This window comes from Amphibalanus amphitrite, unplaced genomic scaffold (assembly GCF_019059575.1).
Source record: "Amphibalanus amphitrite isolate SeventyFive unplaced genomic scaffold, NRLGWU_Aamphi_draft 000190F_arrow, whole genome shotgun sequence".
NCBI lineage: Eukaryota > Metazoa > Arthropoda > Thecostraca > Balanomorpha > Balanidae > Amphibalanus > Amphibalanus amphitrite.
This window is the reverse complement of record NW_024881685.1, coordinates 694,502-708,996: the sequence shown is the minus strand read 5'-3', so window position 1 is coordinate 708,996 and position 14,495 is coordinate 694,502.

The following is a 14,495-nucleotide window of genomic DNA, read 5'->3' as shown; positions in this document are numbered from 1 at the left end:
TCAAAGGCTTAGCCCCCAGAGGGCAAAAACTAAAAATATGATAGTTTTTACGAAGTGTTTTTCAGTAACAACCATTAACTCCATTAGCTCAAGAAAGCCACTACACTTCATTTGAAATGGGATCGATACCAAATTTTAACATAACTTCGGCTAGCTGTTCAGTAATATGTGTGCAAACTTTCGTTTCTCTATCTCTTCGCATTGCGACGATACCTTCGGAGAAGTAAAGGGGGTGTCTGGCGGGTAACCTGCAGGTATGTACGTAGGGGAGAGTGGGGCAAAGCGGCCACCCGGGGCAAAGCGGCCACCCATCGTTTTAGCCCTTCATAGCTGGCGTCAGTTCCAATTTATGGTTTCCAATTATACTTCTCTTCACGGTCGTTCGAATGAGCCAGACCGGGGTTTCAGGCCCATCACCATTGTTCTGTGAAACACGGAAAAGCATTTCTAGCCAGGTTACCAACTATGTTTACAATTTTTAAATGTTATGTTATTCCATAACCTTTTGGAATTTTTATAAGCGTTCTTGTCCATGCATTGCATGGTTATTGTACTTGTATTCTACCAATTTTAATGTTTTTTACCCCACTAATAGCTAAGCTGGAATATTTTTGTCTCGGACGGTATGCGCGGGGCAAAGTGGCCGGGGCAAAGTGGCCACCCCCCAATTGGCCATAAGTTGCTTCCATCTGGATAAAAAACATTATTCATATTCAAATGTGTCGTCATGCATTCATTTTGGCCACTTTCCAGTTGCATGAGTTCCAAATAATGCAATTAAATGTTTATTTTTATGAAAATCCTTTCTTTGTTTACCTACAGGTGGAAGATGATAAAGTAAACATCCATCCTCGCTTAACCTTGTCACCATCAAATACCCTAGTCGTACATACACGAGGCAACTATTTTGTTTCTCATATCGGGACTTGAGAAGACGCCGGTGGCCGCTTTGCCCCAGGGTATGGGGCAAAGTGGCCAATATGCATAGGTTTAAAGTTTTGTCAATATCTTTCATATGTGAACGCCTTTGGAAATAAAACGCAGTTGAAATAAAAGGCAACTTAATAGGGATCACATTGATATAGAAAGAATCTTTCCAAGTTTAAAAATCAAGCGTTGGCATCGTGAGAAGCGTTAGGGTGGCCACTTTGCCCCACTCTCCCCTACATGATTTCCTCGCTGAGGAGTAAAATCTCCTTCAACGTTGCCCAAAAATAGCAGGTTGTTGTCATTTTTTGTGTGTGCTAAAAAATGACAATGATTGACCAAACCTCCACAGACTGGGGGGGGGGGGGGTGAACCAAGCTGGACCGGGGTCTTATAGGTACCCAATCATGGTCACACAAAACAAGTTAGTTTTCGGGTCAAATATTTGTATGAACTGTTAATTGTTTTTTATAGCTTATTTTAGCTTCTAGTTTTTTTTAGTTCGAAACTCAGTACCTACACAAAAATTCGATACTCCTCCACTTTTCCTCATCCTCTTTTAGCGACTAAATCTGACCTTATTCCGATGTGGCCCATCTTACCAACAACAACAAAAAAAGAACCGCCGGCTATGACAATTATTCGCCCAAAGGCGCTCTACGCAAGAAACACCAGTCAGTCTAAAACTGACGAACGATCTTTCTGGTGCTGGAATTACTGGCAGATCCAGGGGGGGGGGCATGGGGCATATGCCCCCCCCCCGACAGGAGCCCAGGGAGGGCATTCAGTACAAGTATGCCCCCCCCCCCCCGTTCAGACTTACACTTCTTACGCCTATAACGAGGAACTAAATAAAAATGGATTAGAAAGCCTTCCTAGTAACTGCTTTTGTGATCAGAGTCGTTTTAGTAGCCTCAACTTAGCCCTCGCCCATGTAGGGGGAAGGGTTGGTGCAACCCCCCCCCCCCTGAGGTTTTTCTTAGCTACACGCCGAACCGTTTCAGATAGCCTGCTCAAATTTTCAGTACTCTTCCTTTGCATCCTTTCCTTTCCTTCCTTTGCTTCCAGGCATCCTTTGCGCAACTTTTGGTAAAAATTTTTTGTCAAGGTCATGTCAGGTCACGGAGTTATGACGTCATAAAGGGAACAACCTCCGGCCAGATTTACGCTAAATTGGAAATTGCTTCACATTGGTATAAATGCCGACTGACCTGACACACTGATGGATTGTTTTAGAATCACAACTGGCTGATTTGACATTGGCACAATGTCCGTTGACATTTTGAAGGTTACTAAAGGTCAAGGTAAGGTCAGTGACCTCGGTTGACCTGTAATGACTTCTTGCACTTGTATGCCTTTTCGGGGTATTTTGATGCCCTGAATTCGACTTTGCTATCCACAGAGGTGCACAAATAGCCCAGCCTGTCTCCTACACGGTCTCCGATGGCTCCGGTTTGTCTCACCGATCATCCTTAGGTATATCCCAACATATCTATACTTTCAAGTAAAGCTGGTTATTTACATTACAGTGATTAATATTTACAGGACGTAAACGCTATTCCTGAAGTGTTTTTATTTCTGAAGCTATCCGCAGATATATCGTAATTTTTTTAAGAAGCCGACAGACATACAGTATGCGCTGATTTGGGCAAAGTGCGAGGCAGGACTTGGTACACCTCCACCTGAAATGCATACTGGACACTGGTGGTGTATAAATATGTAGACTAGAGTGAGGCGGTCTGGTTGTTGACTGTGTCTGGAAACACTGGAAAGTCAAGAACTACCCTCATAAAACCACCGGGACGCTCAATTAATTCCTCTCATCCAATGAGGGTTCAGTTCCACATGGACCAGACGGGCGTCCATCTGCCGTCCCATAGCGTCCCTCTCCCGTTTAGTGGGGCAGTTACTACTTGGCGGGCTGAAGGTGAAGTTGACGTAACGCTGCAGTGTACGGTGCACATCAGTGTTTCTGTTTAGGAATATGAAACTTTAAGGAGTGTGTAACAAGTTTTTTCCTGGATCAACATAACTTCATTTAGGTAAGAAAACATTATTTGAGGACGATTTTGCAATATTTGCTAATGGGACGAAGCCCATTAAATTGCTATGGAATATCTATCATATTGAGGACCACAAACGTTCAGAAAACGTTTTGACTGTAGGCTTTAAGAAGCGGCTTTAAATCCTTTTATAATCCATCGCTGACTACATCTAGGTATGCTGCAATCTATACACATTTCACGTGCATCGCTAATCTCTTCGCTAGTACAGATCCTGGTCTATTTTTTCTTGCTTAGCAAACCTCAGCTGTCTTGTAAAATTTTCACGACGCATTCATACATAGTACAGTTTAGAGGCAGATAAATCCGATATTCCTGTTTTCTGCGTGGCTCTGTGAGGTCGGTCCCTGCCATGGATGGTGTGAGACCATCCATGCTGCCGATCGTTCGACGCGCTAGTTTTATTGGGGGTTATATGACCGTAGGACATCGACGGCCGACGGAACTGCCTCGCCTGGCGGGGTCACCAATGTGGAACACGCTGCCGGTTTTTCCGAAGTAAAACTGGAGATTTGCTAGACAAAGTTAGACTAAGTGAAATTAATGTACTTAGCCATATGAAAGCAAATGTTTGACAGAAAGTAAGCGGCCATTTTGTGGCTGCTGGAGACAACTGCCGGGAAAACTAACTGCATTCCCGCAACATCCAATTACTCATCGATACGTATCAAATGAAGCGGGGCAGATTACCATATTATTTTTCTTAGGATGTCGGAATATAACAGCATGTTAAAATACCAAAAAGGTGCAATATCCTTGTTTATAACACAGCCTTTGTTCCGAGTCTGTGCCTTTGGATGGATCTCATGTGCTTAAAATGTTAAGAAAAATGCACTAAGTATCCATTTGAATTATTACTTATGCCAACATGAATGGTAGAAGAATAATCAATTGTAATTTGTTGTCAAGTCTAGATGTGTTTTCTCCACTGTCAATGGCTGATTTCTTCTTGCTGAGTAATGTTTTGCAACCTATTAATTTCTATGCCAGTGGTGGCTCAAATATTGCTGTTATAGCTATGCAATGTGTAATCTTATATTGCTTAAATAAAGTTAGGCAAATTCAACTGAAATCATGACTGTAATATTTGAAATATGTCATCTGATTGACCTTCATCATATCAACATATAGCCTGGGCAAGGATTATGTCAAAAATGGCAAGGCAAGAGGAAAATAGAACAAGTCAGATTGTATTGCCACTCCTTTAGTCAGAGAATGAGGACAAGTTATAAGCAAAAAGCACAGATCACCTTGAAATCTTGAAATCAATGTCAAAGCCTACCTGCCTGACAACTTGTAGGTATGGTCTCCCTCTTTTGGAAGTAATGCAATGCATTAGGTAGGTACATTGCTATATAGGTGTGAAATTTATGGAGAACTTCACAAACCCCATTACAAATCAGTTTTATAAGCAAAAGCATATGCTTCAAATTGCTATGCTTCCCACACTAACTGAAAGGTTTTTGAGCAAACTCATGAGCAAACTCCATGCCAGCATAACTATCTTGTTATTTAGTAAACATGTTGACTACTTAACCGACCATTCCTTTTACTATAATCATATTAATTACAATTCTACATACTGTAGACAATTCATGACACATTTTCCACCCACAAAATTATTATATACACAACTGAACACAAAGCCTATGTTGAAAATAAGCACATATCTGTTGCATTTTTGCTGTATAGGTACCTGTCTATAAAACATGAATAATTTGATGTTGTGAGCCTTGTGCCCAGATGAATGTTTGTGGTATTGGTGTTAGGAAATTGAAAATTTGTCATGCAGTTTATGGAAGTTATACCTCGGTAATGTTCAAAATGAAGTGAGATGCCTTCAATTACTAAATCTCCACTACATTGAAGAGCCATATATTCTTTTGAAGGAAATTATTAGGTACCTATTTACATTAGAGCTAGGTAGGTAGTTACCTGCATGTTAGCATCTTAATACAGCTTAATACAGCTTAATACAGGACAGAAGAGGCTTAGCAGAAACATATACAGTGTTGTTTTTGTTATGACTTACTTCTCAACTAGCGTCAGTTACGGATGAACCACTTGATCGCAAACCACGTGAGCTGGTTTTGCAAAGAAAACATTGTTGCAGTGGCGCTTTCAGACTGGTCTGTTTGGGGGCAAATAGTACCAACAGACTACCACATTTCAGGAGATCGCAAGTTATCGTGTTTTGGAAAGAATGTAATTATCAGTGAAATGGAAATGGTTTAGCGCTGAAATTGCATGTACTCAAAGCTAAGATGCAATTGCAAAGCAAAAAAAGAGGAGACCATGACTTGCGAAAAATTGTGGCTGCTTGAACGTTCCGATCACATGTTCCACAAATAAATAGCTTTAACTAGTGTCGTGTCTACCTACAACGTAACGCTTATTTTTGGTGGTTGGGATTCAAAGCTGCAAAATGAATGTACGTTAACGGAGTTCAAGGAAGGAGTAGGAATTTCGCTTTCCGTTTGGCCTCTAAATGAGTTAGAACTTCGGTGCAACGTGGGCATGCTGCTCTCCCCGAACGGAAGCCATTTCTACTTACCCGATTGTAAGTTTTTTAGGTCAGAGTCCCCAGGTCACGAAAATGGTCGAAGGAGGTCAAACTGCATACCATTCGATTCGGCAGGTCTTCCTGAGTTCATTGGTGGCTTGCCTGAATCGCTAGCTCAATTTGATGGGGAGTTATGGACCAAAAACTATAATGACCAGACCATAGTGACGTCATAAATGACGTCACGCAAGTTCAACAATGCAAAAGTAGAGCATCGGACCTTGCAAAAGTAAAGCTTGAACTAGTTTGATATCGTTCCCGGCGCCAAAATAGCAGTGTTCATTTTACAACATTGACTCACAATGCCCAATGGTGAGGTCATGTGATCGACCTGACCTCATGTGACCTTTAGGGAAAATCCGAGGCATACAAACTGTTAATCCTCTGGAGGATACTAGGTTCTGTAAGTTTCATCTCCATGCGAAAGCTACTCTGGCATTGAGGGCTTTGCGAAGTTGCGACATCTGAGGATCGTGCAGAGGTTCACTTATGACGTCATTGGTCCGTGAACTGACCTGACCTAAAAATGTAGTTGGTGTCACAAGATTCGAATTGAATCAAAGGTCAGGTATGCCAAGTTTCGGTTTTCTATCGCTGGCGAGTTCGGAGCTGTCGCGAACAGAATCTTAGGTTGGGTGGCGGCATTACGCCCCTCCCCTCGGCCCTAGCCCTACCTTATACGGTAAGGGTTGAGCAAAACGTCCATAACTCCGTGAATCGCAAAAAGTGGCAGCCGATTTTTGCAGGATATTGAGACCACACACCAGGCTAATATGTAATGGTATTTTTGTTACTGGATCTCCTGGATGGTAAAAGATGCGCATTGCCAAACATGATTAACAGTATTGATCTGATGCAGTTTAAAGGTGTGCTGCGAAAAATTATTAAAAATAAAAATACGTTTCAAAAGCGAAATTTTTTGTGATGCATACTGCTTACAAGGAATTTGGCTTCAAACGAAATTTAGGTTTTCAAAATAATTAACTTTTGTCTTGATTTACAGCACTCATTGTAACTAGGGTCAAATCACGACCCGGCACCGTAGCACAGCTTCTCCAACAAGTTCGTGTTTGGACGTTTGTGGTTTTAAAATGTGTGGTTTGGTGTAAAAAAGAGTGTCACATTTCAGATGCTGGGATATTTTGCTACAAAATACGCCAGTATTTATTCATATTTCCCATCATTTTTTTCGGCCCCTGAAGCGCTATAGAATGCATATGGATCGCCTACAGTGCGATGTAGGGCCTTAAGAATCATTGGTGTCAGTCCCTCAGATTGGTGGTGTTGGGTTCTCAGAGGCGCCGGTGTGAGGCCCTCACAGACGCCGTTATGGGCCCTCAGAGACACTGGTGTGGAGCCGTTCCATGCGGGTATGGACCAGGACCCTAATTAGAGCTGACGCTTAATAGGTCAGCAAGATCACTCAGAGGCCAGCACAGGGCCCTCAGAAGCCGGAGTGGGGCCCTTATGGAGATGTGTGATCTGTGGCGACTCAGGAGCCCGTGACTCTGTGAGGTGCTCTCACGAGTCCTGCGGGTCTCATCTCAGTCGAAATAAGGCACGCTTGGACCCTGAGCGACCAATTGGCACTGCAGGGCCTCTCGGGCCATAGGGCACCATGCATCTAATGAGGCGGCACGCACCCCTTGTGCCCCCCCCCCCCCCGGTTAGGCTGCACTGGATGCGGCCATACAGGTAAATCATATTCTAACCGTCCCTATTCCCAAATATAGCCGGCGGCCGATTCCTGGTTTGCGCAATATGAGTGCCATCGTTAGACAATACGGTCAAAAGGGTTGAAGCGGCATGACTCCCCTGTGGTAAGGACTAAGAAGCAACATATTTTCGGTCAGACTCGCCCGACTGCTGTCCGAATGGCTGGAGAATCACCCTGGCTGGCTCCAGATTTCTGACGTCCGCCGAGCAGCGGTACGCACCCGTCGAAGGGGAAGCACTCGCCGTCGCCTGGGGTTTGGAACAAAGCAGGTTCTTCACCCAAGGCTGCGATGACTTAGTCGTCGCTACAGATCATAAGCCCCTGATCAAAATCTTCGGAGACAGGACCCTTGACGAGATCACGAACAGCCGACTGTTTCGGTTGAAACAGCGCACTCTGCCATGGCGATTTAAGATCATGCACCTGCCAGGAAAATCAAATCATGCTGCCGACGCTGCCTCCAGGAACCCAACTGCGTCTCAATCTACGAGTGGCTCAGAACTCAGCGCACAGGATCTGGTGGAAGTCGCATTGACTGAAGCAATTCGTCACGAAGCTCGCGACATGGCGCTCCCCTGGTCGCTCATCGCAGAAGAGACGACCAAGGACGCTTCCTAGCGTCATCTCCTCGACATGATCGAGAGCGGACATTGGATCGACCGTGTACAAGATCCCACAGTAGCCCAGCTCCATCATCTCTTCGACTCCCTCTACGTAGAAGACGGCGTCATCCTCTACCAGGACCGAGTTGTCGTCCCCCCAGCTCTGCGCCATCGTGTATTGGCCAACCTCCATTCTGCTCACCAGGGCATATCAATGATGGAGCAGCGCGCGCGCACCATTGTATATTGGCCAGGCATGTGCAAAGATATCCGGGAGACCCGCGATCGCTGCACCGACTGCAACCGTAACTCACCGTCGCAGGCTGACACGCCACCCATCCCATCACCGCCACCATCGACACCATTCGAGGCTGTCTTCGCTGATTTCTTCGACCATGGTGGTCGTCATTACTTGGTCGTGGGCGACCGTCTTTCTGGATGGGTAGAAGTATTCGGGTCGACCTCGGGAACTGTCATGGCAGGCGCTTCTGGCCTCATCAGCCACCTCCGAGCCTTCTTCAGGACGTTCGGTGTACCGGAAGAGATCTCTACGGACGGTGGCCCAGAATTCACGGCAAGCTCAACCAAGGAGTTTTTCAGCACCTGGGGTGTTCGGCATCGTGTTTCGTCGGCCTACTTCCCCGTATCAAACGGCAGAGCTGAAGTCGCGGTCAAGACGGCAAAACGCCTTCTCATGTCAAATACTGGTCCCAACGGCTCTCTCAACCAGGACAGTTTTCTCCGTGCAATGCTGCAGCTGAGAAACACCCCTGAGCCGGACTGCAACGTCTCGCCGGCACAAATAGTCTTTGGTCGGCCCCTGCGTGATGCTTTCTCATTCGTCAATCGACTTGAGAAGTTCTCCAACCCGAACATCCGCCCCATCTGGCGAGATGCTTGGGCAGCAAAGGAGGACGCACTGCGAGCACGCATGACACGCACAACCGAAGAGATGACCAAGGGATCCCGCCCGCTCCGTCCTCTCTTAGTCGGCGAACATGTCTTCATTCAAAATCAGCATGGCTCCCACCCAAACAAATGGGATCGCTCAGGCGTCGTCATGGAAGCCCTGGGGCATGACCAGTACTGCGTGAAGGTGGACGGCACGGGTCGCATCACGAACAGAAATCGTCGATTCCTAAGGGCATTCCAACCGGCGACACTCAGTATCGGACCTCGTGCCCCGGTGACTGGACGCAGACTGGAGGCGCCCAGCAGCCTGTCGACGCCAGTCATCCACCCTCCCGACTCACCCGAGACACGAAGGGTACAGTCTGAGCCAGAACGTCACACCCAGGACACGCAACTGGCTCCGACTTTGAGCCCATGCTCAGGTCCAGTGGTAACGGATGCACAGCGTCCACCAGGGAATGCTGAACTCCCACCAGCTGACACCGTTCGGATCCCACCGGGACCACGGCGCTCCGCACGCAAGTTCAAGCCCGCGAAGTTCTACGAGCCTGAGACAGGATGCTGGAGGGAGCGCACCGGGTAGCTGCTCTGCTACCTTGGGAGCTGCTACAGTTTGGTTAAATCGTTCAGGCTGTTAAGTTCGTTCATTACCAAGCCACTTTTGACTTGACACTAACGAACTGGGGGGGATGCAGAGATGCTACCTGAGCGGTACTTAGGTAAATGGGGCACGTGCTAATTACTGAACAGTGCTAATTAGTTTAGGTGCCATCCTATTGTTACTAACGGGCATTTAAGATAATTTGGTCATCGTTCTAATACATGTTTCACGAACGAGGAGTTTCTTCAAACCCCTCATTTTGTGCCTAGTTTCATTGCGCTTCAACTGATATAAGTGTTTGCATCTATATATTGACAATTGCTGACAACTCCACATCACTCTTTGTGGCTATTCTGTGTCACAAGTCAAAAGATAAAACGATCAACGGGAAATATGGTTGAGGGGTAAAAACAGGCACACAGTCAAACAACACTCATACGTCAGAAAATGCTAACCCCGTCCACCCCCGATCCGAACGGTGTCAGCTGGTGGGAGTTCAGCATTCCCTGGTGGACGCTGTGCATCCGTTACCACTGGACCTGAGCATGGGCTCAAAGTCGGAGCCAGTTGCGTGTCCTGGGTGTGACGTTCTGGCTCAGACTGTACCCTTCGTGTCTCGGGTGAGTCGGGAGGGTGGATGACTGGCGTCGACAGGCTGCTGGGCGCCTCCAGTCTGCGTCCAGTCACCGGGGCACGAGGTCCGATACTGAGTGTCGCCGGTTGGAATGCCCTTAGGAATCGACGATTTCTGTTCGTGATGCGACCCGTGCCGTCCACCTTCACGCAGTACTGGTCATGCCCCAGGGCTTCCATGACGACGCCTGAGCGATCCCATTTGTTTGGGTGGGAGCCATGCTGATTTTGAATGAAGACATGTTCGCCGACTAAGAGAGGACGGAGCGGGCGGGATCCCTTGGTCATCTCTTCGGTTGTGCGTGTCATGCGTGCTCGCAGTGCGTCCTCCTTTGCTGCCCAAGCATCTCGCCAGATGGGGCGGATGTTCGGGTTGGAGAACTTCTCAAGTCGATTGACGAATGAGAAAGCATCACGCAGGGGCCGACCAAAGACTATTTGTGCCGGCGAGACGTTGCAGTCCGGCTCAGGGGTGTTTCTCAGCTGCAGCATTGCACGGAGAAAACTGTCCTGGTTGAGAGAGCCGTTGGGACCAGTATTTGACATGAGAAGGCGTTTTGCCGTCTTGACCGCGACTTCAGCTCTGCCGTTTGATACGGGGAAGTAGGCCGACGAAACACGATGCCGAACACCCCAGGTGCTGAAAAACTCCTTGGTTGAGCTTGCCGTGAATTCTGGGCCACCGTCCGTAGAGATCTCTTCCGGTACACCGAACGTCCTGAAGAAGGCTCGGAGGTGGCTGATGAGGCCAGAAGCGCCTGCCATGACAGTTCCCGAGGTCGACCCGAATACTTCTACCCATCCAGAAAGACGGTCGCCCACGACCAAGTAATGACGACCACCATGGTCGAAGAAATCAGCGAAGACAGCCTCGAATGGTGTCGATGGTGGCGGTGATGGGATGGGTGGCGTGTCAGCCTGCGACGGTGAGTTACGGTTGCAGTCGGTGCAGCGATCGCGGGTCTCCCGGATATCTTTGCACATGCCTGGCCAATATACAATGGTGCGCGCGCGCTGCTCCATCATTGATATGCCCTGGTGAGCAGAATGGAGGTTGGCCAATACACGATGGCGCAGAGCTGGGGGGACGACAACTCGGTCCTGGTAGAGGATGACGCCGTCTTCTACGTAGAGGGAGTCGAAGAGATGATGGAGCTGGGCTACTGTGGGATCTTGTACACGGTCGATCCAATGTCCGCTCTCGATCATGTCGAGGAGATGACGCTAGGAAGCGTCCTTGGTCGTCTCTTCTGCGATGAGCGACCAGGGGAGCGCCATGTCGCGAGCTTCGTGACGAATTGCTTCAGTCAATGCGACTTCCACCAGATCCTGTGCGCTGAGTTCTGAGCCACTCGTAGATTGAGACGCAGTTGGGTTCCTGGAGGCAGCGTCGGCAGCATGATTTGATTTTCCTGGCAGGTGCATGATCTTAAATCGCCATGGCAGAGTGCGCTGTTTCAACCGAAACAGTCGGCTGTTCGTGATCTCGTCAAGGGTCCTGTCTCCGAAGATTTTGATCAGGGGCTTATGATCTGTAGCGACGACTAAGTCATCGCAGCCTTGGGTGAAGAACCTGCTTTGTTCCAAACCCCAGGCGACGGCGAGTGCTTCCCCTTCGACGGGTGCGTACCGCTGCTCGGCGGACGTCAGAAATCTGGAGCCAGCCAGGGTGATTCTCCAGCCATTCGGACAGCAGTCGGGCGAGTCTGACCGACAACTGCAGTGCTGCTGGAGGAGAAAGTACCCAATCCCTCGGCAGGACCAATCAGGACGCAGGCACGTCTTCTTTGTCACGTCGAAGATCTTGACGCCGTGTCTGATCGCATCAACTATGACTGTTTTTGATTTTTGGAACGCCTCTTCCAGTTCCGGAGACCACACAAACTTGTGGCGTGGGCTGAGGAATGGCTTGAACAATGCAAGGGCATCGCGCAGCTGCGCATAGTTGGCTACCTGGTTCACGAGACCAAACCAGCTTCTTACGTCAGTGGTTGACGTTGGCGTTGGGAAGTCCCGGATAGCATCGAGGTACTTTGGTAGCGGTTCGATGTCCGTTTCAGAGATGTGGAAGCCTGCAAAGTCAGCTGACCGCTTGGCGAACTGAAACTTCTCTGGGTTGAGGACTATGCCAGCTTTTCCCACACGAGTGAGGAAGTCGATCGTTCTCCACCAGTGCTCCTCCAGGTTGGAATCGTAGTGGATGGTGTCATCGACACATCGTTCCTTCCGTTGGAACGTTGACAACACTGCATCGAAACGGCGGTTGTATCCATCTCCAGACGAGAGGAAACCCTGAGGTGCACGGGTGTAGCGCCACCTGCCGAACGGCGTTATGAACGTGGTGAGGTGGCGATCGGTCTCTCGAAGTGGGACGCTATGATAGCCATTCCATGCGTCTGTCACTGTCTTCCACGTGTTACCGGGGACACGCCTGGCTAGGTGGAACGGAGACTCTGCAGAGAACGTTTCTCGACGACAGAACTTGTTCAGAGGTGACAAGTCCACCGTTCGTCGCGGAGATCCGTCATTCTTCCGAGTAATGACCATCCGATGACACCATGACACTGGTTCGCCGTAGGGGACACGTTCGATGACACCCAGTGCTTCATCCCTGAGTAGATCTTCATGGACCTGTTTCTGCCAGTGCAGAGGTATGTTAGCCGCGGTATGACACGTCCGTGGAGTGGCGTTTGGGTCCATGTGGATTTCTAGCGGTGGGCCCTCCATGCATGGCATGGGCTGATGGGGACAGGTGTTGAAAGTGGACGCGCTATACCGATCCAGTAACCAGGCCGCCATCCGCTCGTTGTTGTCTGGTGTGCAATCGAACGGTAGGGAGGTTGGTCGGGGCGGTACTGACGTACGTAGTGGGCACGAGCAGGGCGCTTCTCCGACCGTCTCTGTCACGTTGCATCCACCATTGACCGAGCGTAATGTGCTGGGGGATGGAGTTGAGATGCCGTCCTCTCTGTCCGGCGCGGCTAGGCCCTGCTTTTCAGTGCCCAGTGTCCCTCTTTCTGCACTGGCTTTTGACTTAGCACCCCCGGCAGGAAAGTCCGCCGACAGCATGCCAAGCTCTAGCATGGTCTCATATGAGAGATACATTGAATGTACAGCGTTGCTGACGTAAATCATCGAGCGGCAGGTGGTGACTTCTCCCCCAGAGGTGTGGCTAGTTATCCTTGCGAAGAACGCACCCTCTATCGGGATAGGCGATCTGTTGGCCGCGGACATGCCGAGCTTGACACGGAACAGACTGTCCCGAGAGAACCCGTGGGCCAAGTACTCTTTAAGAGACCACAAGTCAGACTGCGCACCTGTGTCTGCTACTGCAGATACCTGAGCCCGGACCGATGGATCCGGGGGAGCCCGAGGTCGGTGCTTGGCGGACATGTCAGCAGAGATCGTTATGTTGACCCGGGGGTGGTCACGGAAACGTGCTTTCTTCCATTCTCCTTTGTTAAAGATATGGTGGTCCAGGACGACGCTATTGACAGTGTTCTTCCGGTGTGAAGGTTTCTTCCGTCCTGTTTTTTTGTGCTTCCCGGCCCACTGAGCAGGCTTCTTCAGTGGTCATCTGAGAGACCGTGTCGGTCTCTACCGTCTGTGCGGCAAGCTCAGTCTGAGGCTGGGCCGTCGGTGAGCGTTTATCTCGACGTTTTGCACGGAAACAATCCAGACAACGAGGGTGAGGTTTTGCGTTCCACCCACGAGGGCCTTCAGTGAACACGCAATAGCGTTTGTTGCAGTCTGGACAGTTGACCTGTCTCGTCCGATCTGCAGCAGATGGGACAGGTGTCGACACCTGAGGCCCTGGGGCACTGCGCTGCCGTCGGAGGGTCGATACCGCTGACATCGACGGGGGAAGAGCGTTGCGGGCCATTTCTTTGGTTTCCACCAGCGCGATGACGTCATTTACGGCCATTGAGTGAATTGTGCGATCGCCTATCACCTCGCGCCGAATGTCGCAGTCCGATATTCCGTTCAGAAGGACGTCCCGGATCACGTGATCGGTATAGTCCACCTGACGCTCGCATTTGCAGTCAGCCTTGAAGTTACACGTTTCAGCCTTACCGCGTACCTTCGCAGCGAACGATCTGAAAGGTTCGTCGCGCTCCTGTCGCAGTTGCAGCAGTTCTGAGCGCAAGACTCCAAGAGCGACAGGGATCACTGCTAGACACCGCATGCACTCGAGCACATCGGACAGCGACCCATTCACGACTGAAGCATTTGCTTTCAGCATGCTGTCGCCAAGCTCGGTACTGGCACATTGGAAGAGTTGCGATGGCGCTGATGCGTCATCTATCCCAGACCCTGTCCGGAAGACATCCCACCGCCGAACAAACACGTTCCATTCTTCGGTGGTGACGCCAACATCCACTCTCGGGCGCTCGAGCTTTGGTCCTTGTCTGACGGGCGCGCGAGCAGTCTCCGATCTGGATTGGTGAGCTAGGCCATGATTGGTGAGGATGGCGAT